The sequence below is a fragment of the Equus asinus genome, chromosome 2, assembly GCF_041296235.1.
Source record: "Equus asinus isolate D_3611 breed Donkey chromosome 2, EquAss-T2T_v2, whole genome shotgun sequence".
In the NCBI taxonomy this organism is placed as follows: Eukaryota; Metazoa; Chordata; class Mammalia; order Perissodactyla; family Equidae; genus Equus; species Equus asinus.
The window spans coordinates 133,318,085-133,343,276 of NC_091791.1; the positions used below are offsets into that span (position 1 = coordinate 133,318,085).

At 49.2% G+C, this 25,192-nt stretch overlaps 1 protein-coding gene across 13 annotated transcripts in view; it reads left to right on the forward strand.

The window, feature by feature from the left end:
- Window positions 1–25,192, forward strand: part of MEGF11 (multiple EGF like domains 11) — a 337,396-nt gene that overhangs the window by 31,203 nt on the left and 281,001 nt on the right. Inside the window, exon 2 of one of the 13 annotated variants that reach the window (XM_070499569.1) lies at window positions 8,063–8,251. The exons of 11 other annotated variants lie outside the window; for them this stretch is intronic. The gene's annotated coding sequence lies outside the window, so the exon portion shown is untranslated. Of the gene's footprint in view, window positions 1–8,062; window positions 8,252–25,192 lie in introns of those variants that run through there. One more of the 13 variants, XM_070499535.1, reaches the window with a different exon arrangement.

Below are 25,192 nucleotides of genomic sequence, written 5' to 3' on the forward strand. Positions count from 1 at the left end.
CCCTTACTGGCTGTGTGTCATTGCATATGTTAACCTTTCTGAACTGAGGTTTCTTTGTCTGCAAAATGGAGATTTAATATTACATGTGTCATAACCTTGTAATAATCAAATGAAAGAAAATAAAGTGCCTGGCACACAGTAGGTGGTGATCATGCTGATTCCCTTCTCTCCTTCCTATTCCTCACCTGCCTCCCTAATGTGCACCCCTTTCCATTTGGAAAATTGGGATGCTTACACCTGCTCTGCCTCTAACTGGGGTCTTTTTGAGGCTCTAAGGAGGTATAACATGTATGTAAAAATACTTTGTAAACTATACTTTGCAACCATAAAGGAGTAACTCTTGTTTTTGCAGGACGATTTGGAATGGTACTAGGGTAATGATGGAAGGGAAAGGAAGGAGAGATGGCAAATGAGGTCTCAGAGCAGGGGAGAGTTATTAGCTGCACCCTATTAACTCTGGGGGCGAACGGCAGGGGAACTTCGCAGAGCCTGGCCGGGGCTACCAGAGAGGGTGTTTCTGCGGAGGTCTGAGCTTCAGGGCAGTCAAGCCCTTAGGGGGGCCCAGGGGAGGAGATCTGGAAGGCTGGCCTTCTAGAGGGACCTAGGTCCCCGGGAGAACCTTGTTTGACCTTGAAGGGTGGAATCAAATACAACGGCAGGTCCAAAAGACAAATTGGAGGAATTGTGCTGGTCAGGGTAAAGATCGGAACTAAGATTACTCAGCACCATCCATGTTCTATTCGAGGCTTCAGATGGTTTTACACACACTGCCTCTTGTGTAATATGTGCACTGAGTGTCAGATTCCTGTGTGAGAATTTACGAGGGAGGAGCCTGAGGCTCAGAGAGGTGAGGCGACTTGCCCTAAGCTGCAGAGTTAGTAAATGGTGCAGCTGAAATGCCAGCCCAGGTTTGTCTGCCTCTAGAGCTGGCTGGGAGTCAATTTTGAATAGTAACATGTTTTTTTCTTTGCGCTTGTAAGACATGTTGAATCCTTCCAACACTCCTTTTTAAAAAAGTTATTATTTTGAAATAATTTCAGGCTCACATTGAAGTTGCAAAAATAGAGAGTTCTTGGGTTCTCTTCACCGGGTTGCCTGATGATAACATGTGATGTAACCATAGTGGAAAACCAGGAGTTGACGTTGGCACCGTGCTGTTAACGAAACCGCAGATCTCATTTGGGTTTCACCAGTTTTTACATGAATTCACTCCGCGTGTGTCTGTGTATCTCTCCGAATTTTGTCCTAGTTATTGACTCATGGAACCACTACCACAATCAGGATAGAGAACTATTCGATCACCCCCCAAAACTCCCTTGTGCTCCCCCTTTATAGTCCTACCCTTCCTTCCCCACGTGCCTGGTGACCACTGGTCTGGTTTCCATGCCTCTAATTTTGTCATTTTGAGAATGTCATATAAATGGAATCACACCGCGTGTAACCTTTTGAGATTGGCTTTTTTCACTCAGCACGATTCTCTGGAGATCCATCCAGGTTGCCGCGTGTGTCCGTTTGTTCCTTTTTACTGCTGAGTGGCATCCCATGGCGTGTTAGTTTCCTAGGGCCACGTAACAAAGTGCCACCTGGGGAGACTTAAAACAACCGAATTTCTTCTCTCACAGTTCTGGAGGCGGAGGTCTGAAGGCAGGGTGTCAGCAGGGCCACACTCCCCCCGGAGCCTCCAGGGAAGAATCTTTCCTTGCTTCTCCCTAGATTCTGCTGGCTGCCGGCCACACTTGGTGCTCCTGGCTTGTGGGTGCACCTCTGCAGTCTCTGCCTCCGTCATCACATGTCCTTCTCAGAGGGACGCCAGTCATTGGATTTAGGGCCCACCTTAATCCAGTACGACCTCATCTTAACTTAAATAATTGTATCTGCAAAGACCCTATTTCCAAATCCGTCATCTTCTGAGGTTCTGGGTGGACAGGAATTTTGGAGGACACTCTTCGACCTAGTGCGCATGGTATGTGTGTACTACAGTGTGTTTAACCATTCACTCATTGAAGACATCTGAGCGGTTTCCATGTTTTGGCTGTTACAAATAAAGCTGCTATAAATATTCTTGTGTAGGTTTTTTCATGAACATAAGTTTTTATTTCTCTGGGATAAGTGCCCAGGAATGCAATTGCTGGGTCATCTGGTAGTTGCTTGTTTAGTTTTTAAAGAAACTGCCAAGCTGTACCCCATTACATTCCCACCAGCGATGCATGAGTGATCCAGTTTCTCTGCATCTTTGCCAGCATTTGGTGTTACCACTAATTTTTGTTTTAGCCATTCTGATGTGAGATCTGCGTGATCTCTCATTGTGATTTTAATTTGCATTCCCTTGATGGCTAAGGATGTTGAATATCTTTTCATGTGCTTATTTGCCATCTGTGTCCTCTTTGGTGAAGTATTTCAAGTTCAAGTCTTTTACCCATTTTTAAATTGGATTGTTGATTTCTCACTGTTGGGTTTAGAGAGTTCATTGTATATTCTAGATACAAGTGCTTTGTTGGATATGTGATTTGCAAATATTTTCTTTCACTCTGTAACTTGATTTTTCGTTCTCTTAACAGTGTCTTTATCAGAGCAAAAGATTTTCATTTTAATGAGGTCTAATTTATCAATTATTTCTTTTGGAGTCATGCCTAAGAACTGTTTGTCCTAGGAGATTTTCTCCTATGTTTTCTTCTAAAAGGTTTTACATTCTGTATTTGTGTCTATCCATTTTGAGTTTAAAAATATGTACCTTTATATCTCTCTCCATAGACATATCTATACCTATATCTATATATCTAGATAAGGTTTAGATCAAGCTTCAGTTTTTTGCCTATGGATTTCACATGGTTCTGACGCGGGATGTTGAAATGGTTTTCCTTTCTGTCCCAATACTTTCAGGCTTCAATATGGTGGGATAAACAGGCACTTTAGACAGATTCTGCTGCTGAGAGCTAAAACCCAGATAGGATGAAGGACTAATTTGAAGTTAACTGCAAGTTATCAACAGACTGGGAGCTAACATCCAGGTTTCCATTGTCCGAGGACATCCCCATTTTAAAGATGAGAAAATTGAGGCTAGTTGATGGCAAAACAGGCCCTGTCTTCCTGCCAGGGGCCACTATTCATAAAGCAAGCAGACAGGCAAACATACAGAATGAAAGACGAAAAGATCAACGTTTGGGGCTGGAACCCAGGACCTCTGTCCTACACCCATCGCCAACTGAGCCTCATCCAGCAAGGATCTGAGAAGTTGGTCCTAAATGAGGCAATTGGGTTCAAGTGCAGAGTCCGGGGATTCCCTCCTCCTTGGCTTTGAGAGCATCCTGACTCTTGCTGGAGAGCACTGCCTTGGAGGCTGGCATGCTGGCTGCTAGCAGTGTCTGGGAGCCATCGCTGTGGCCCTGAGAGCAGGCTTTTAGCTTAATTGAACCCTACTTTAAAATGGCAACTCATCAGTCAACTTTCATTTTGTTCCTTTTGTTTAATTGTATTTTCCTCTAGGGACTAACCAAATCAGTGAAAATGCTAGGTGATTGTTTTTGGGTTTTTTTCCCATTTTTAAATTTTGGGGACACATAGACAGGTGATTGTCAACTGTAATAACCCAGCTGGGAACAAAGAAAGTATCTCTTTAGTTGAAAAAGGCTCCCAGTAAATCTCGTAAAACGGCAGCGCTTATGCCCGGTTCTGAGAAGGTTGCTGGTGAGGTGCGCCAAGAGACGCTGAGAGACCACGGAGCGAGTTTTTGACTTAAGGGCCCACAGAGTGACAGAGTGACAGCTGGGCCGAGTAGGGACCAGGGAGTTACCTTCCTCAGTTACTCACTGTGAGCCGAGCCTCCTTGTGGGGTACAATGCTTGCAGCCTTCTGGAGGGTTCTGGGGGAAGCGTGGAGTCAGGAGGCCTGAGTTCCAGGGGCAGCTCTGCCAGGGACTGGCCACATGGACAGGGACACGTCTCTTCCCCTCTCTGGGTGCCCTTGGCTCTGACATGAGGGACTAGACTAGACAAGGGATCTTGTGCCACCTCCACCTCTGTGGCACCTGCCACATCAGGGCTTGTCTCCCTTCTGCCCTCGATATCAACACGTGTGGGGAGTGAAGGCAGCAAAGCGGAGCACAGGTAGCCGCTAGGCTGCCAGGCAGTCACAGCAGGGCCCTCGCCCTCCCGTGGGAGCTCCGTGGCGGGGCCAGGCCTGCAGAATTGTGGCCCCTTGAGGCAAGGGGACCAGGCCTTTAGACTAACTAACCAGGCATTGGATGCAGCTGCCTCAGGTTCGGGATGTGACCTTGAGCCAGGCTGAGGGCAATTCCCAGACAGGGACTTGGGAATGAAGGAGGGATCTGAGTGGCCCACCATAGACTTTAACATGTCCCCCCCGGCCCCCTCTCTAGGTACCCCAGCCTGAGAGACATCAGTCTCTGGGGTGGAAAACCTAGATTTCTACACTCCTGACTGTTAGCTGCCTCTGGGTTGGACCAGGGTCTGGGCGGAACTGAGTTCCAGGACTTGCCCGTCCACTGCCTGCCCTCTGTGGCTGGCCTGGGACCTGTGTTGTGCCAGAGAAGGACGAGTTTGGAGTGAGTTTGCCCAGTGTGGCCCTGAGAAGACAGGCAGCATCTCGTCCGGTCTTCCACAAACGTGGCTGTGTACCAGCTGGGTGCCGTGCACCAGGATGCTGTTAGTGTGGGAGGTGCAGGAGTCTAAGTGTGACCTGGCTGTTTTGAAGCTCTGTGCCTCAGTGTCTCCTTCTTGGGGTGATGGGGTATCTTTTAGAACCAAAACCATCCTCCTAGCATGTGGGTCCCCCTACACTGGACAGTGCATGGATTTTAAGGGGGATCTGGAGTCCTTCCCCGAAGACCCCACCAGGCCAGCAGCTGCCACTGAACCTCCACCTTGCCTTAGCATCGATGGAAATTCCAATTTACGGATGGTGGTTTTGGAGAGACTTTGTGACAGAAGCCATCAATCTCTGCATTTCAAATTTATTTTATTTTATTTTTCCAGCCTGGGTGCCTGTTCTGCTGTGAACTTGATCTGTGTAATCAGTGTGCAGGCAGTAGAAGGAGAGTGGGTGTCCCCTTGATCTGGGGGGTTTATGTGCATAATTCCCTTTAATTCATCTCAGACAGGGCTTGGCGAGCCAGGGTTGAGAGTGATTTTCAAAGTCTCTCGCTGGAGTTCAAAGATGCATCTCTCCAGCCTGACTAGTAAATTACTGGGGCAATTTGCCACGAATTTCCAATGTGGAGCGATTCCCAGGTGCGCTGGGGGGTGGGGGGGGCGCAGCCGGGGGAGGTGCGGTCTGTGGCTCAGTGTGTGGAGAGCGCCTCTTTCCCATGCTGACTGGACCCTAGGTGCCCCAGTCCTCTGGCCTTTGCTGGCCCCTGATCCTACAGACCCTCCTGCTGAGCGTTTCAGTCTCGTCTTGAACCTGTGCTGATGCCTCGTTTGTGGGGGACTCCGGGTCACTTGTGCACTCCGGTGCTGACAGAACCTTTATCCTGAGTGTATGTCTTCACACTTTATTCGCCTGTATGATAAATGCAATTTCCGCCTCAAGACTATCAGTCATTTTCTGATGTGATCTGTGCAGCGCTGCCTGAATTGGATCAGCTCCTGTATTATTGTGACAGTTTATTTGGTAGGAAAATGAAATCAGATGTGTAAATTAAAGTGGGGGTGTGCTTGGTGTAATGGGGTGGTTCCGGGGACTCAGGTGCACCTGCTGGGGCATTTCCCTTCTCCTCTGCCTCCTGCGTGGGGCTCCCAGCTCTGCTGCCCTTTAAGCTCAGCAAAGAGACCAATGCAAAGACACAAGTGATGATTAGCAGAGGTGAAGATGCTGGCATGTGTCAAGGGACAAGAGGTTAAAAAGTCAAATGCACTGAGACTGGAATTCAGGTTTAGCATTACAGTCTCAAAGCAGTGGGCTTGAGAGAGAGCGTGTTTGTCTGTGCGTGTGGGGGAAGCCTTATGACTCCGAACTGGAGGTTAATGATAAGTAGGATGTGGAGACCCTTTCCCCAGATTCCCTGTGCGTCTGCCTTCCCCAGCCCTTGACAGGCAGGGCCATTGCTGACCCAAGGCGGCAGTCCTTTTCTTCTCTCTTCCCCTTCCCTCCCCTCTCCATCGTCCATCCCCACACACTCAATTCAGATGAACTCTGAGCTGGGCCTGGGCACCGTGTTACCTGGGAGGGAAGGGCGGCCTCTGTGTGTGCCATCTATGTAGGAAGGATGCCCACAGCACCATGAGCTCCCTGGAGGAGATGCCAGACTTGGGGGTGGCATGGCCAGTGAGCAGACAAGATGCTGCAGCGAGGAGGAGGGCATGCGGGAGCTCGGAGGAGAGAGGCAGCCACTCTGCCCGAGTCTGTGGCAGCAGTGGGTTCTACCTGGCTGGCTTCACATAGAAGTAATCTTAATTAACCATGCCACCATTTCTCTCCTCCCCGAGGCCCGCCCTTTTCCTTTCGCTGTGTCATTTCCAGCTGCTGTTGAGTAGGCCTAGGCCAACCCAGGAAAACCAGGGCTTGCCCTCTGCACAGGACCTCCCAGAACACATTCCAGGAATGCTGGCCCCCTGCAGTGTGAGGACCAGAACTGGGAGGGGTCAGGCCTCCTGGGCAGAGGGAGAACTTGCCAGAAGCAAGGAGAGAGGCAAAGTTTTACCCTCAGCAGTAGGCAGCTCATGCGCAGTCTCTGTCCCCCGGATATTGCCAGCTGCTTCTGAGTCTCAGGAAGAGGGGTGGGTCAGGGGCCATTTTCTCCATCTCGGACAGTGGCGAGGATGGTTGCCCTGGTTGGGGAGCCGCCTTGGGGCCTCTGAGAGTTCCGTGGGACAGTCGCTGGTGGTATTGTCCTGGGTGGAGGAGCTGGTCTGCTTAGCTACTGGCAAAGTGGAGACAACTGATTAACTGAGCTCTCTATAATGGCACTGTCCAATATTGTGGCTACTAGCCACATGTGGTTATTTAAATTAGAATTAACTAAAATAAAATTAAAGATTCAGTTCCTGCATGGAAAAAGATGTACCACACAAATATGAATCAGCAGAAAGCATGAGTGGCTATATTATTATCAAAGTCCACTTCAGAGCAAAGAAAATTACCAGGGATGGAGAGGGATATTACATAACGATAAAAGAGCCAGTCCATCGTGAAGATAGAGCAATCCTAATATTATGCACCAAACAGCAGAGCTGCAAAACGTATGAAGCAAAAATTTTGTTCTTTGGTCACACCAGCCCAATTGCCAGGGCTCTAAAGCCACATGTGGCTATTGACTACTGTATTGGACAGCAAGGTTAGAACTTTTCCATCACTGCTGAAAGTTCTGTTGGACAGTGTTGCTCTAGACTGTTAACTCCTTGTCTGTTTTATTCACTGCTGTGTCTCCACCATCTAGACGAGGCCCCAGCACAGAGTTGGTACTCAGTATTTGGAGACTTGAGGAGTTTTGGCCCTGTTGCTGCCACCATCTTGCTGTGTGACCTTGGACATGTTGCTTGCCCTCTCTGAGTCTCTTCATCCATAAATCAAAGGGTTGGCCTTATCTCTGAAGTCCCTTTCGGCTTTAATGAGCTAAGATCTTAAGGATCTAGTTGGATGATTTCATTTATTTTATTCACAAGGAGGGGTCAGAGAGAGCAGGAAAGGATGAGGGGGCAAGTTTGGGTTTTTTCTTTTTTTAAAGATTGGCACCTGAGCTAACAACTGTTGCCAATCTTTCTTTTCTTTCTTTTTTTAATGGCTTTTTCTCTCCAAATCCTTCCAGCACATAGTTGTATATATTTTAGTGCAGGTCCTTCTAGTTGTGGCATGTGGGATGCTGCCTCAACATGGCTTGATGAGCGGTGCCATGTTTGCACCCAGGATCCGAACCAGTGAAACCCTGGGCTGCCAAAGCGGAGCGTATGAACTTAACTACTCGGCCATGGGGCCGACCCCACAAGTTTGGGTTTTAATTTCAGGTCTGAGTTAGCTGTGCTCACCAGCACTCCTCCAGTGCTGAGATTTGCAAGCGTTGCCTCCCCTGACTTTTCCTTCCTGCTCTTCTTTGTGCTACAATTTTCAGATATCACCACACAGCTTCTTGGCCCTCCCCAGCTCTGCCTTAAACCCCCAGCAGATCTGCAAGCTCAGGAAGCCAGAGAGGGCTCCAGGGGCTGACACCGGTCGCAGAGCTTGGCCCTCCCTCCCTCCAGCTGTCTGGGGCTTGCGGCTCTTTCTCCCTTTGGATACCTCCTGTGGTTCACGGCTTCAGGTAACCTGCTCAAGCCCTTGAGTCCCGGCTGCTGGTGCTCCCCATGGGGGCCAACGGGAGTCCCTAGCTGTGGGGACTCTGCTGGCTGCTGCCTCAGAACATCTGCCAGCAAGCCTCTGGGGGCAGCCCCGGCCAGGGAGATGCCATGTTTGTGGGTGGAGACCAGGCAAAAAGCTGGCTGCGGGGGCTGGGAGGAAGGGCATCCTTGTATGGCTGGGGGAAAATGTGCCAAGAGGAGGAAAAGAAATGTAATTACCTTGAGTGCCGGGCTTCCGGCAGAGTGAAGGGCCAGCCCCACCTGGCTCTGGGGCTCTGCAGGCTGAGGGTCTGGCCATGCTGGGAAGAGAAGTGCTCCTTCACCAGCTCTCTGTCCGGGGGGCCTAGGGCAGGGGCGGGCAGGCCCCCTGGCCTCTCCGTGGCAGGCATTCTGCCCAGGACACACTATGCTTGTGCGATGGGGACAGGAGGATCAGGGGACGTCTCTGAGAGGGGAGGTGGGTGCTAAGTCCTGCAGGTCTGAGCCAGGCCTGTGGTTCTGGGTCTTGGCGCATAAGTGGCTGTGTGTGATAGGTGTCCTCTGTCTCTGTGGGTCTCTGATCACCTCTTTGTGCCTCTTAGATTGCCTGGTCTTCTCTGCCCTCTCTGCCTGGAGAAGCTTGCTTTTGCGCGGGCCCCCTTGCTTTCTGCCTCCTGGTTGGGTTTGGCCAAGGGGAGGCATGTATGGGAGACAGAGGGCGAGAGGAGACAGAGGTGGGGGATTTCTCCCCTACTCCCTCCCTGCTTCTTTCTGGCAGTGGCCGTGTCCCTCCACAGCTATCGCTCCCCCTCCTCAGCCCCAGCTCTCACCGCCTCCTGCCAACCTGGTTCTTCACTTTGCTCTTTCAGGACTTGGGGTGGTAATGTGTTCCCACCACTCCAAATCCCTGAGTTTTTCTTCTTCTTTTTTTTTTTTTGGTGAGGAGGATTGGCCCTGAGTGAACATCTGTTGCCAATCTTCCTCTTTTTGCTTGAGGAAGATTGTCCCTGAGCTAGCATCTACAATCTTCTTCTATTTTGTATATGGGATGCTACCCCACCATGGCTTGATGAGTACTGTGTAGGTTCACCCCTGGGAACTGAACCCGTGAATGCCAGGCTGCCAAAGCAGAGAATGTGAACTTAACCACCGGGCCGGCCCTAAATCCCTGAGTGTTTTATCATTCTTGGTGCATTCCCCTAATCCTGCCCATGCCTCTGTAAATAGTCCCCTTCAGTAAACTGTGCTCAGTTAAACACTTCTGAGTGAAATTCTGATGGTCTCTTTGAGTCTATGCTTATCTCGGGATGTCTGATTTTGTTTCATTAGGTCTCTGCTGGGGGGTATTAGTGATTTGGGTCCTTGGGGCAACAAGTCAGTGTGTTTTTCTATGACTTCTCCGGCAGGGGGAGTTACATAGGGAAGGGAACATATCCTGGTATTCTGAATATATCCAGAGTACGGTGAGGAGCTGCTTCCAAGAGGCTCCCTCATATCCCATGTGGGTCAGAAGAGTGTCTTACCCAGCATCATAGGCAAAATATTTGACAGTTAGTACATCGTAGCACTGACCAATCAGAATGAGGCTTTGGCCAATGGGAAAGGGCTCCTGGCAGAGTCCAGAAGAGATGTGGCCTTAACACAACTGCTGACGCTGGATCAGTGTAAACTGCTGATGACCATCCTGGAGTGTGTCTTGGCTTTGCTTTCTTTCCTGTAAAATGGGGCTGAGTCACACACTTAACAAGATGCTGCTTATGTTTGTCTAATTATAAAGCTCACAGAGAAGGGCATGCCCAAGGAGACAGATAGGGACAAAAGGTGACACACAAAGTTACCCCATCATCCCCACAGCACCCCCCACCCTGCCCCCGCTGGATTGAGATGTGCAGAGAGAAAGCCCAAGATTGCTCCGTGCCTCAAAGGATAACAGCCAAGGAGACCTTTCTTCTCTCTGTTTGGCCAACATTTCTAATTCCCCCAAAGGAGGTATCTTAGTCCTGGCCCTTAGAAAACAGAATTTGAAGTAAAAACTTACTGACACTTAGGGAGGAGTGCCGTCCTGGGGAAGTAGGAGGGAGGGAGACAAGAAGAGGGGCTGGGAAGGAAGGAGAGCAAAGATAAGGCGGTGAGTCAGGGAGCCGGCACTGCGCAAGCTGAGGTGGGTGCTCCATCTTGCCTTCCGAGAGGCCGGGTGAACCCCTGTGTCTGGGGGAAGGGTGTAACCCCAGCCCCCGTCTCCCTGTGGCTATTACCTTCCCACACTTCTGGATGGCCCGTGTGTGGGTGCTGAGTGACCGCTGGGGTATCTCACACCTCAGTGCCAACAGGGGAGCCCCAGGGCGGGAGAGGGGCTCATCGCAGGGGCATGAGGCCAGCTGCTGCAGGTCAGCAGAGGCTGGGCAGAGCCTTCCTTCTGAGGGTTACTGAAGACAGGTGAGGCCAGGAGGATCTGAGCCAGTGATTAAAAGCGTGGGATACAAAGGGGGTCTGATTAGGCTGGCGTCCTGCTTCCCTCCTGGGTGTGCTCCTCCTGAGAAGGGAGCCCCAGCTGGCTGGGAGACCTTGACTTCCTGGAGTGCAGCTCCATAGGGTGAGTTCCTTTCTTATGGCAGAGCCTTGTCTTAGAGAAAAAAACTCTGAAGAGAGCAATTCAGCGCGTGTGTAATGCCTCCAGGGGAATGGATGGTGGCCGCGGGAGAGGAGGTGCCCAGGAGGTTGTCAGAAGTGGTGGCAGAGCTCAAACTGTACTCTAAAGTCATCCTTGACTGTCACTTCTTTCTTGCCACTTCTGACCTGCCCCTTCCCCTTGTCCTGGGGGTTCAAGTCCAGCTCTTCCTGGATCCAATGGCCCTGAAGATGTTTGTTGCTGGGAACTGTTACCTGGGAGGCAGAGATGCTGCCGTGTTTGCCTTTCATTCTGCTGTGCTTTCTGCTCATGAGAGTTGGACGTGGAGTCGTGGTGAGAACCCCAGGGAGAGATGCAGCTGTGTGACTCTCCTGGGCCACAGTTCTCCAGATATAAGGCCAGATGATCTTGAAAGCCTTTCCTCTCTTTAGAATTGGATGCACTTGGTTCCCCCTTAAGAGTGGTGGATCACCCCACTCATACTTCCTTACTGGCATCCACATACAACCGAGGTTGCTTGTTGCAAGATACTTGGACTACAATGGTTGGGAGGTGGGTGGTGTGGAACATCATTGTGATTCCTGGCCCCCTTAGGGATCAAACTTTGGTCCTCTAGTTCTAGAATTCTCCAAGTGGGCCTGAGAAAGCATCATTCCCAGGCAGGGCTGGTTCTAGAGTGAGGCAAGGGAGGCATCTACGGTCAACACTTAAGGAGGTGCTCACTGTGAGGTACTGACCTTGCACTTGCAAGACCCTGAGAGTGAGTGCCTCCTTAAATTTTTTGAATTGAATTTCTATTTTGAGATACTTGTAGATTCACATACAGTTGTAAGAAATAATATGTTTTACTCAGTTTCCCCCAGTGGTAATATCTTACAAAACTATAGTACAAAGCACAGCCAGGATATTGACAGATATTGACAGGATATTTGTACAGTCAAGACACAGTGATAAAGTTTCTCCACATCCTTGGCAGCATTTGGTGTTGTCACTATTTTTTATTTTAGCCACTCGAGTTGGGACATGTTTTTTTAAACCACCCTGCCAATCTCAATCCCTCCTCCTCTCCTTTTGATTTTTTTCAATCTCTCTTTTAATTGGTGTATTTAGGCCATTTACATTTAATGTAATTATTGATATCTTAACTCTTAAGTCTACCATTTTATTTTTGTTCTTTCTGTTTTTCATTTCTCTTTTATTTTTCCTGCCTTCTGAGGGTTACTTAAAATTTTTTTGGACATCCTTATTGATTTATCTACAGTGTTTTCCACGTATATCATTGTAAAGCCTTTTTAGGGATTGCTCTAGGTGTTTCATTATTTATACATAACTTGTCACAGTTTTCTGGTGTCGTCACTTTCCCAGTTTGAGTGAAGTATAGAAACCTTACCTCCCTTTATATCCCTATAATTTCATTTATAATATAACCCTTAATGCCAACTTAATGTCAATAGCATAATAACTTTGCTGTTATATTGTATAGCTCCCTTCCCCCCCTCTGCTTTGTGCTGTTATTTGTCATACAAGTTACATCTTTATAGATTGTGTGCCCATCAACATGGATTTATAATTATTGCTTTATGTTGTTGTCTTCAAAACCATATAGGAGCAAAAAAGTTACAAACAAAAATAGATTTAAACTATCTTTAAAAACCCAGGGAGGTCACGATCATGTGAGGTCTTGAGGTCCCTCGTTGCTCTGCTTCTTCCTTCTCCCTTTCACAGTCTTCTTGTGATTGTTTTATATAGTGTCTGGGGCTTTTATTTGTGCTTAGCAGGATGAATAGGGCAAAGTGCACTTATTTTATCTTCCTGGAAGTAGAACTCTGTAAATTTTGTATCTCATTGCCTCCTGCTGATCTTATCAAGTAGGGAATGCAGAGAAAGGACAAGAATGAACATTTATTGAGGCCCCACGGGGCATTATGTGCTTCTACATGTAGAAGTTCATTGAGTTCTCACGACTTGGCGAAGATGGTTTCATTATTCTTGCTTTACAAATAAGAGAAACCTGAGGCTCAAAGAACATACATTCAGGCAGACAGGAGGGGCTGGGCTGGCCCTGAGCCCAGGCTCTCTGACTTCAGTGCACATGCCGTGTTTCCTGGAAGTCACTCAGCAGCTAAAATCTGGGTTTGGCACTGGCACCACGAGGCCTGGAAGTGTTCTTTGTGCCTCTTTCCTCCTCCTTTTAAAAGTGCGTGTTTTTTGATTTGTTCGCTTTTGTTTTAACTTTTTATTATGAGAATTTTCCAAGGCGTAGAAAAGTGGAAAGAATGGTACAATAAAAATCCATATACCACCACCAACATTCAACAGTTGTTAACATTTTCCTAAATTTGCTTCATCTATTATCTTTTTTATAGAACCGCTTTGAAGTAAATTACAACATCATGCTATTTACTCCTAACCATGGTAGTAGACATCTCCAAAAATTAAACACACTTTCCTACATGATTCCAAGAATATTATAACTAACAAAATTAATACTTTCCTAATATCTTCTAATACCTAGTCCATATTAAAGCTTTCTCTGTTGTCCCCCAAATGTCTCTTATAGCTGTTTTTTTCCCCCAAACCAAGCTCCGATTAGGCATCATGCGTCGTTGCCCTGCTTGTTTGGTCTCTTTATCCTATTAATCTGGGTAAGTGTTTCTAACCTCTGAAGAGCTGTGTTTTGGTTAACTTGGGTGGGGCGAGGAGGAAGGAGCAGAGGTGCTTTGGGTCAGAGCTGGGACTGCCTGACTCAGTTTCCCTCTGGGGTCAGAGTTCCCCTTGGGACCATAGCCTTCTGGTAAACAGGCAAGTTGTGGCACAGGAGGGGTCTGAGAGGTCACCCCTCGCATTCTCACAGTCTAGGTGCAGGACAACCCAGGCCTGTGCGCTAGCTCCTGCGTGGGACCCCAGAGTCTGCCCTGAACGCCTGAGAGCCCCACCCCCTCCCCAGTGCCAGTTCCGAATGAAAGAACAAAACTCTGCCTCCTGAGAAACCAGACAGAGTGGTAGGTGCAATTCAAAGTCACTTTCTCCTGTGCTGCGGAGGATTTACCACGCCCCATAAATAACTGCCCGGCGCCTGCAGGTGAGGCCGGTCTTCCTAACCAACGGATTGATGCTCTGATCTCATGAAGGTCTTGGCGGCTGCCCTGCGTGGGGAGGGGGCTGCGCAGGCTCAGGCGGGTGGAATTGCAGAAGGCACTTTGGGGTTGCGGCCGCGGCCAGAGAGGCAGGGGCTGAGGCCTGCAGGAACTGGGCTGAGGTTTGGGAGCTAAGGCTCCCTGAGGCCCTCGCTGTGGAGTGACCTGAGAATGGGGCTTTCTCCAGCCAGGAGAGGGTGTGGGCTGGGTGGGGGATAGCGGCTGTCTCACGTGGCCAGATGCCTCAGGTCAGTTCCTTTAGGCCCCTGGCAAGGCTGAAAGAGGGTGGTGTCTTTCTCTGTCACTGTCACACGTGCTCTTCATATGTCCGCTTCATTGCCAGCAAGGCCTGGCCATCTCCCTGACAGGACACTCACCTCCCCTTGGGGACCAGAGCTCCAGCAGAGTGGGGCACAGCCCTGCCTGGCAGTCAGTCCTGAAGGAAACCAACCATAGGCACGAAGGGAAGCTTCCAGAAAGGGAAGGAGCTCCTCAGATCTGCGTTGGGTGGGAAGTTGGGGACCTGGGGGTGTTGCTGCTCAGAGACACTGAGGGAAGGGAGACGGCGGGGTGGGCGTGGTGGGCAGGCTATGGGGAGGCAGCGGTCAGGGCCGCTGTGAGGTGCTGGGAGGTGGGGGAGCAGCTTGCGGCCGGCTGCGGCATGCCCTCCCCTCTGAAGGGGTGGGGGCGCTCCCCCTACAGAGCAGAATAGGACTTGACCTTAGTGAGGAGGGCCGTTCTGCCCACTCACTGCGGCCGTGATTGCTCTTCATGGCCGCTAAATGTGTCATTGTAAATACACAGGGGTCCACATGGGCTGCCAAGCTGGCACTGGGCGTTGATTGCTCTAATGGCTGCTGGCTGTGTTGAGGGCCTGTGTATGTGTGTGGTGTGTGCACATGTATGGTATTTGTGTATGTGCGTGGCGAGTGTGAATGTGTGTGCTGCATGTGTGCTTGTGTGCTTGTGTGGTGTGTGTCTGTGGTGTGTGTGCGCACACGTGTGCTTGCACGTGCATTAGGTCTCAGCACTCACAATGGCTCCGCCCCATCTGCCATCTCCTTCTGGATGCTGAGGAAAGCCTCTACCCACACTGGGATAACGGCCAGGTCTGGATGCGGGTTTAAGCTCAGGAAACAGTTCAGGGTGTTAAAGGCATCATTTGGAAAGCGGTGTCTGGGCAGGGGTGTTCGCAGATGTCGAGGGTGACATTGATTCTTCTGGCAGAGCTTCCCCACAGCTTTCACAGCTCCTCACACTGCCCTCTGTCCTGTCAGCGCTCTTGCACGGCTCTGCTTGGCCTTGGCACCCTGTGCCCTGTGTGCCTTCTCCTGCCGTTTTTCCTTCTGGGGTCTCCTTCCCTCTCCGGGTCCATCCTCTCCCCCAACCCCATTCTGATAGCAGCTGCGGGGTGGGGCTCCCTCCTGAGCCTGGAACAGCCTCTCTAGCCCCACATTCAGCCTGGAGGCAGAGGAGGGAGCAGGGAGAGAGAATGGAGGAAGGGGGGCTGTGTTACTGCAGCTGAGGCCTGGAGGAAGAAGGGGTCATGGGGGATGGGTGGACCTGGGCTGGGGTGGGGTCAGTGGGAAGTGTGGACCTCACTGGGGCCCAAGGAGTTATGAGTGCGGGTTACGCAAGGCATGAGGGCTTCTGTCTGGGCCTGTCATCGAGCATCAGGTGCTGCCCCTTCAAAGACCCTTCTTCTGACCCTGAGTGGCCATCTGGTCCTGGCCACAGCCCCCTCCCAGATGAGGTGTGCACAAGGGGACAGCCCAGCCAGCAGCCTCGGGTTGGTGTCTGGACACGGCTGTTTGGCGGTGGGGAGGTTGAGGGTGCTTTGGCTCTGAGCGGCCGTTATCCCCAGGGACATGACCCTGCCCAGGACTCCGTAGGGGCACACTGGGGTCATGGCACTGGAGGGAGGCTCCAAGTGGCCTTGCTCTTTGCCAGCCCACTCCTGACCCCCCTGGAGAAAGGAGCCGCCCCACTTCATGCTGAAAGGGAAGTTCTGGCTTCTGTCTAACCTCGCTCCTTCCTGTCGGAGTCATAATCCTTTCTTGTGTCTGGGTGCCAGTGGGGATGAGAATTGGCTGCTGTGTCACAGGCACTTTGCTGGCTAATTTGGGCTCAGTTACTAACGTTCCAGGGGCTCTGGAACTCAGGGTAGGGAGGGTAACTGATGACAAGAGGTAAGATGCCTGAATTCCTAGGAAGAGTAACTTCTCAGGAAAAGCACTCCCATTTCTCCAGAAGAAATAATACCCCATTATCCCCTAGAGACTTTTACAAGGATAAAAAAATGTCATAAGCAAGCACAATTCAGATTTTCAAAACAGTCTTTGGATTTACAGTATAAGCTTTCATAAGAAAAATACTGTTTGGTTCTGCTTTATTTTTGTAAATGTAGAAGCAAAATTTGTTCTTTGTAGAAAACCAGAAAAAACCCAGAAATGTATAAAATAGAAAACCAAAGCCATCCATGATCCCATAAATCAGAGCCTTGCTCACTGCCGGGTGCGTAAGGAGCATTGACGAATACTTGCTGAATTGGTGAATGAAGGCAGAGAAAGCCTCTAGTAACGTTTTGCTCTGTTTCCTTCCAGGCTTTTTTCTCGTGCATGTTCATTCATAGTCGAGATTACACTTATTTTTCAGGAAGTGATGTGAGATGTGATGTGTCTCCTAGAACCCCACCCATAGCAGGTACTTTTATGAACAAAATTTATACGCTCAAACCCAGTGATCAGAGGAGCAATTTTCATTCTGGAATCATGGTTTTTTTTTTTTTCCCACCATTGACTATATATTTGGAGATTAAGATTGTCTTGGAAAACTCAGCGTGTGAGTCAGAGTGCATGTTTCCTACATCCTAGCTGAAGAGTGTCTTCTGATCTGGTTTTCTCTTTTTTTTTTAAGTGCGATATGGTTGACATATAACATTCTATTAATTTTAGGTGTACAACATAATGATTTGAAATATGTATATATTGTGAAATGATTACCACAAAAAGTTTAGTTAACATCCATCACCAGACATAGTTACAATTATTTTTTCTTGTGATGAGAGCTTTTAAGATCTACTTTCTGGGCCAGCCCCGTGGCCGAATGGTTAAGTTCACGAGTTCCACTTCTGCAGCCCAGGGTTTTGTGGTTTCAGATCCTGAGCGCGGACATGGCATCACTCATCAGGCCACACTGAGACGGCATCCCACATGGCAGAGCCAGAGGCACTCACGACTAGAATATGCAGCTATGTACTGGGGGGCTTTGGGGAGAAGAAGAAGAAGAAGAAAAAGAAGATTGGCAACAGATGTTAGCTCAGGTGGCAATCTTTAAGAAAAAAAAAACACCTACTCTCTTAGCAACTTTCAAATATACAGTCCGGAATTGTTAACTATGGTCTTCAGGCTGCATTACATCTCAAGGACTTATTTATCTTATAACTGGAAGTTTGTTATACCTTTTAACCATCTTTACCTATTTTACTCACCCCTCTCCCCCGACCCCCCACCTCTGGCAACCACAAATCTGTTCTCTGCATCTATGAGTTTGGTTTTGTTGTTTTTAGATTCTGCATATAAGTGAGATCATGCAGTATTTGTCTTTCTCTGTCTGACTTATTTCACTTAGCATAATGCCCTCAAGGTCCACCCACATTGTCACAAATGGCACGACTTCCTTCTTTTTTTATGGCTGAATAATATTCCATTGCATCTACATACCACATCTTCTTTATCCATTCATCTGTTGGTGGACTCTTGTTTCCATATCTTGATTGTTGCGAATAATGCTGCCATGAACACAGGGGTGCAGATATCTTTTTGAGTTGGTGTTTTCATTTTCTTCGAATAAATACCTAGAAGTGATGGAATTGCTGGATCACATGGTAGTTCTATTTTTAACTTGTTGGGGAACCTCCAAGGTGGCTGCACCAATTTTCATTGTCACCAACAGTGCACAAGGGTTTCCTTTTCTCCACATCCTCGCCAACACTTGTTATTTCTTGTCTTTGTGAGAATGGCCATTCTAACAGGTGTGAGGTGATATCTCATTGTGGTTTTGATTTGCGTTTCCCTGATGATTAATGATGCAGAGCATCTTTTCATGTGCCCATTGGCCATTTGTATCTTCTTTAGAGAGATTATACTTTATATAGATTTTGAGGCCTGCCTTTGTACTTGATCTTATAGCTTGAGAATTTCCCCATGTTATTAAAAATTTCCGGACACTGTAATTTTTAATGGCTGCATATTAGACCATCATGTACATATACTATAATTTGTTTTCCCAAAACCCTCCTGGTAGGCGTTTAGATTTTTCTAGTTTGGACTACATTATATAACATTCAAGGGACATTTTTATATTGTTGGTATATCTCAACTACGTAATTACCCACGTAAGTAGCGGCCTGGGCTTTGAGCTGGGCTGTGGGCTCAGGAACCAGGTCTGGATGTGGGAGCCTCTGAGACTGGCCTGGGGAGCAGGGTCCAGGCCCAGCTGATGGACAGTGAGTATACAAGGGCCTCAGAAACACCAGAAGACTGGACGGAGAGCAAGCCAGAGGTCTGAAGCAGACAGCAACAGAGTGGAGGTCTGAGGGAGGTGGAGGCCAGAGAAACAGGCAGGCAAGAGGGCAGGGGGTGGGAGGAAGGCAGGAATGGTGAGGAGGGTAAAGGATGGGGAGTATTTTCAGCAACAGCATCTACATCTTTTTAATTGTCCACTGCTCTTTATGAAGCGTTTTGAACTCCACTCTAATATATGTAAATTTATGTAAAATAATCAATGCATACTAAGTATTTAATAATTATTTTTCTCCTTTTAGGTAAAGTAATACAAATAGGAGAGGGTTGCTGGGGCCCACAGCCTTTGGCAAGACATCCAGGTGGAGAGAAAAGCGCCCGTGGGTGGGTTCAGAGTCACACTGCATGGGGTACTCCCACTGGACATGGTTAGTGAACATTTTTACATGTGACTTGAAAGTCAGTATTCATGGTGCGCTCCAGGCTTGCTGACGACATCAAGATCACGTGGGTGGGGAAGTAGGAAGCTGGGAGCAAATCAACTGGGGGAAAACTGAAGATCTTTACGAAGGGTCAGAGACAGCAGATGAGGAGCAAAGTGAATGAGAATGAAGGGATATGTGGCTGTCATTTCCAACCTGGGGTCCCTTTAAGACGTATCTCCAAAATTTCAAAAAGCATCTCCCTTCTTCCTCCCATTGAACATTTATCCATCTTAACAGACCCTTTTCTCTGCTTTTATCTGAAATACTGTCAAGTCCACATGGTGGGAAGTTTCACACTGATCAGAAGCTCCCGACTGGTAGTGATGAATGTCTTCGATTAATTTAAAGTTGGAAAACTATTTTAATTATTGCTTGGTAAATGTAACTTGTTCCGTGGGCAAGATTTCCTGAAACCAGGAGGCCTTCTGGAAGGGAGGGGCTCAGGGAGCATTAGCAAGAGGGCTCCTTCCAGGAGGAAGCGTGGAGCTCTGCTGGGCTGACAGGATGTGACTCAGCTACCCATTCGCACACAGCCCAGGACAAAGGAATTCTGGAGACTTTAGAGATGTAGTTGGAACCTAAAAACATCAGCTCTGTGAGAGACAGTGGCCCAGAAGGCAGAGAAAATTTAATGGACCTGGAGATGAGGCTGCGTATATTGTCCTACTGAGATGACACAAAGCATTGAATTGTCGAATCAGACTCATGAATCAGAGAGATCCTTACTCAGTATCAAGATTTACGAATAATTTCGAGAATACAGGCACAGAAGTGAAGCAGGGAGAGGTCTGGGACGGCTAAAGCAGCCCACCAAGTCCTTTTCCACCACGTGCAGACATGCTCTGCCCAGATTGACACCTGAGGGCTCTGAGAACTGTACGTGACTGCATCACTTCCACCCAAGGGAGCTATTGTGGCATTGAAACGTGTCCACCTTATACTCAGTGAGCTACATAGCTTCTGTGACAAAAGGGATCCACGCTCCACAGCTTCATAGATTTCCATGTTTTTTACCATAAGCAATCCTGACACCCAGGTAAACCAGGTACAGCTGCTAAAAGCATTCCACAGATAAGGACAAACACTGCTGGTTTATTGCCAGAGATCTGTCATTAGCAAGTTGACTAGGAGTTGGGCCAGTCATCTTCTTTCTTTCCCAGGAGGCATGCCCCCCACCTCCTCCTGCTTAACCGTTTCTTTCCCAGGAAACCATTTTAAACCAGGATACATCCACAGTTGCCACAGGCAATAGTTCAATAGTTTCTGGTCTTAGTCACCTTAATTCTTGGTTGAAAGTGGGTGGGATGAATGCTACACTTCAGGAAAGTCACAAAATAGCCATTCTTTCTATCCTAAACCTGTCTCCACCAAGTAGGTAAACTTTTTAAACACAAATTTGTTATGGGTCTCTCCCTACCCCTGCTTAAAACCCTTTGATAACTCCCATCCCTCTTAGGATAATGTTCCAAATCCTTAATATGAGCCTGCATAGTTTGGCATCTGCCTGCTTTCCCAGCCTCTTCTCCCACCACTGGTTCTCCGCCTGAACTCCAGCTACACTGGCCTTCTTTTAGTGTTTTGAATGTTCTATGTTCCCTCCTGCCCCAGGGCCTTTGCACATATTGTTTTTTCTGCTTGGAAAGCTCTTCCTGCCATTACCTGTCTCCGATTAACTCCTATTCATCCTGCAGCTCACAGCTTGTACCAACACCTTTTGGGCCTCACTTTATACCCTCTCATCCCCACATCTTACTTCAGCCCCTGCTGTGGTGACCAGTTCCATCCCGGCTTTAATCAGCTTTGCATAGATATACTTTGATAGGGTCTTACCTTGGCCCATTCCACAGGTCTCTTGCTTCCTGTCCCTGGAATTTTCTGACACTGAGCTGAGAGACCCCCAAGGGAACCCAGTGTGGAAGTGCAGGGGAGTTAACACCAGTGTGGCCGTCCCTAGCCAATGGGGACAACAGTGGTGAATAAATGCTTCCCCATTTTGTTTCCTGGCAGACACTTCTGAGATGCTCCTTAGGAGTCCCAGCAGAATGAGCCCAGTTGCCTGTAGCTTTAGCCGGCTCAAAATGGGTCCTTGTGTTGGCTCTCTGCCCTCTGTTTAACTCCTCTCGTGACTCTCTCCTGCCCTCTGGGGTCACCTCCAGATAAACTACCTGCCCCCATGCCTTTGTCTCGGCTCTGCCTTTGGGGAGTCCAGGCTAAGACACAACTCAAATGTCACTTCCTCAGCGAGGCCTTTAAGGGTCCCCCAGATAAGTAGGGTCCCTGTTCTCTGCTCTCACTGTTATGTGCCCCTGAACGTTTATTTCTTAGAATATTGTTATGAGCTGAATTATGTGCCCCCCCAAATCCATATATTGAAGCCCTAACCCCCAGACCTCAGAACGTGACCGTATTTGGAGACAGAGCCTTTAAAGAGGTGACTAAGGTAAAACGAGGTCATATGGGTGACCTAACCCAATGTGACTGGTGTCCTTGTAAAGAAGAGATTAGGACATGGAGGAAGGCATGTGAGGACACGGGGAGACGGTGGCCCTCTGCAAGCCGAGGAGAGGGGCCTCAGAAGAAACCAGCCCTGCCAGCACCTTGATCCGGAGCTTCCAGCCTCCTGAACTGTGAGGAATACATTTCTGTCGTTTAAGCCCCCAGTGCGTGGTGTTTGTTCCGGCAACCCGAGCAGGCTAATATATTGTAGTCAGTACTTGTACACTTACGGGACTATTTTACTGGTATCTCCCTCCTAGAGGACGGTCAGCTCCAGGAGTTTAGGGTCTGTACCTACTTTGCTTAATATTGTACCTCTTGTGCTTAACACCGTGCCTGGCACACAGCAGGCACTTAGATTTTTGTTGCGTGAACGAATGAATGAAGTGGAGAACCTTTGAAAGGACTAGGGGAGTCCTTGAGCGCAGCATAGGGGCAGACATATGAACACAAGTGAATCGGCTTCAGTCTGGACCACGGGCAGCTGGCGGAGGATGTGGTCGCAACATCGAGCATCCCAGTGGCTTTGGAGTGAAAGGACAGACTTTACCGTAGCCCAAAGTACCTAAAGTCTTCATGAAATGATAAAGCAGGGTTTCTAGCACAGGTCCTACCTTTGTCTGCTGACAGTGTGTTCACACGTGATACTGATCTGAAAACAGAAATGCATCTAAGGACTTACACTGACCCGAGGATTGTTTGGTTCGTTCCGGTGATCCAGGGACGGTTGGGGTGTTCCGGGATGTCCTCACTATTGCCTTGGTGCTGACCCATGGGAAGCCAGAGGGCTGCAGGTATTTCCTGGGCCCTGGAGGGAGGGCTGGTGTGGGTGGATTTCTACCCCCTGCCTTCCCTTAAGGCCAGCGCTGCACAAGTGCTCGCATGGTCATCACATCGCAGTCTCGACCGTGGGCTTTTCAGCAGAAACAAACTACTTTCACATATGTGATTTCATTTGATTTTCTTGTGCCTCATTATTATTATCACTCCCATTTTAAAGATGAGGAAACTGAGGCTTGGAGAGGTTAAGTAAGTTGGCTTATGTCACACAGCTGGCAGGTTAAGAAGGCAGGGTTCAACCCAGGTGTTCTGACTCTACGTTTTGTGTCCTGGTGTCTTAGAGCCAGTTCCCGAGCAGCAGAGCTCGAGACAGGGATCTGGGAGCAGGGGATGCACTGAGTGCCCCCGGGAGAGGGGAGTGAGCCATGATGTTTCCTGTGAAGTCTAGTTCAGCCTGACCCTGCGGGGAGCTCTGCAGTGGAAGCTCTGCAGAGCCTCTGTCTTGAAGAAGGGAGCTGGGCTTTTATGCCGGGATCCTAGTCAGTCATTACCCACTGTGGGGGGGGGTACGCTTCCAAGAGTCGCCATAACAGCAGCTCCCATCACCGAGGACGGTTCCCAGAGCAGAGAGGGGAGGGGAGGGGCATATTAAACGGGAAAGGGACTCTGGGGCTCTGGGAAGGGCACACTGTGATAAGGGGTCGGGGAAATGGCGGGCAGGCACAGGCTAGGTCCTCACGGAGCACAAGGCCCTGGTCGATGGGAATGTGTGAGGGCTTGGGGAGAAGTGAAGAGCGCCACTGGTCGTGCTCCTCCCACATTCGGGACTGAGGTGGCACCTGCCATTCTCAAGTATCCCAACCCCTTGACTTCCAGGGTGTCCCTCGGCAGGCATGTGTGCACACGTGTGCATGCACATATACGTGTGTGTAGCACCGGTGGCATTCTAGCACGGGAGCACTGTTTTCTTTTTCAGATTAACACTGACACATGCCCACTCAAGTGGCCGCATGTTCCCCGGTGAATCAGCTCGTTTGGTGGGACAAAGGTCCTCATGCCAGTTTGAAGAACAGAGCAGGAAGGCCACAGAGGGAGCTCAGGGGCCACGCCTGCCTCTGGGAAAGCTGAGTTACAATTCAGTGAGGAGCTCGCTCATCATCCCCTCTGTCTCTTTCACTCTCTTTCTACTTCTTTCTAAAAAACTCAGCCCTCTCCCTCTGTAGTTCTGGTTTGGCCCAGGTACTGCAAGGATCCCTGGATTGCACTATCTTCATGGATAGGAACCCCCCTCAGGTTGGGGACCCCCTCCAAAGCGGGGCTGGGGACTGAGGCTCCCACATCAGGTCGGTAGCTATTTCAGGGCAAGGACTGGGTCTTCCTGTTTGGCAGGTGCTCTCCTAGGGCTGGAGATGCATCTCCCCCATCAGACAGGGAGCTGCCTGTGCAGGGGCTGTGTCTCCCCCCTCAGACAGGGAGCTCCCCGGAGGCAGGGGCTGTGTCTCCCCATCAGACTGCCATCTCTGGAAGGCAAGGCTGTCTCCTCTGTGAAACGGGCCCAGTTGGTGGTGGTGGTGACTGACTCTCTACTGTGCTTTCATCAGGATGTGAAAAACAGGGATGTTTATTTCCAAAGCCAACTCCTTTCCAGGTGAAGGAGGCTGTGAGCCATTTAATTGTTTCCAGAAGCAGAGTTTCACAGCCTTTGGGTCTTTCTGTGGATCAAGAAGCAGAGGAGAAAACAAACAGAAGTTCCCAGCATCCTTTGAAGGCAGACGACTGTGAATGGTCTCCTGCCTGCGGTAGCTCCTGGGACGCAGGGTGGGGGCTGGGTTCTGCACCATGATGTAGCACAGTGCTTTCCTGCTAGAAGGGGAGAGAGACCAGGAGCATGGTCACTCAGAGAAATGGAAAATGGCCTTCTTACGAGAAGCACTGCTACCCGCAGGTGGGGGTAGGCTAGGGGCAGCCCACTGAGAGAGCTTGGAAATATTCCAGTGAGCCTGGTGGGTGAGGGATGTCACGCCCCAGTCTTTCCCTTACTTCTTTCTCCTCATCTAAACTTGCCTGTTTCTCTCCTGTGGGTCTCAGAGTTCTGCTTTGTACTTCAATATCCTTCATACTCCTCATCCTCTGAGGTCAATGGACAGGAGGTGTTCTCCCATTTTTCAGATGAGGAAACTGAGGGTCAGGGAGATTCAAGAACTTGTCCCATGGGAGACACAGCTAGGAAGGATCAGAGCTGGGATCAGAACTCAGGTCTCCCTGAACCAAAGCCCATGCCGTTTCTCCATCACGCCACCTCCAAAGACCGTTTTGACAAATGAATAGCTAGCACCAAATCACAGACTCGTGTGATATTTGTAATATTTAAAAAGGCAGGGTGGTACAGTGAAAAGGACCCACAGAATCAGAGGATTTTGCCTGCCAGCCAGTGATCTGAGGTGAGTCTCTCAGGGTCACTGGAACTTGTCCTTCTTGTCCCTGACACCGTGGATCGTCCCCGCTTTGCAGGACAGCTGAGAGGCTTACCTGGAGTAACATGGTGGTGAAGAGCCCCACAGGCGGAGGGCAAATACGAGCTCTGTTACCTTCCACCATGTGACCTGGGGCAAATCACGCAGGCTTTCTGAACCTCAGTTTTCTCCTCTGTGAATTGGGATAATTATAAAGCCTCTATCCTAGGATTGTTAGGAAGATTTTAGCATTCTGCCTTTTCCAGAATAAGCCCTCAACATCTCTGAGCTACCGTTTAGTAGGGCTTCTTATCAGGAGTGTAACCCAGGCATCAGCTGGGGTCTCCCAGGTCCCCGAGGTCTAGATAAGAGACACTCTAATGCCACTCTCCTGCTCTCCTCAAGGCTTCTGGGAGTTCACA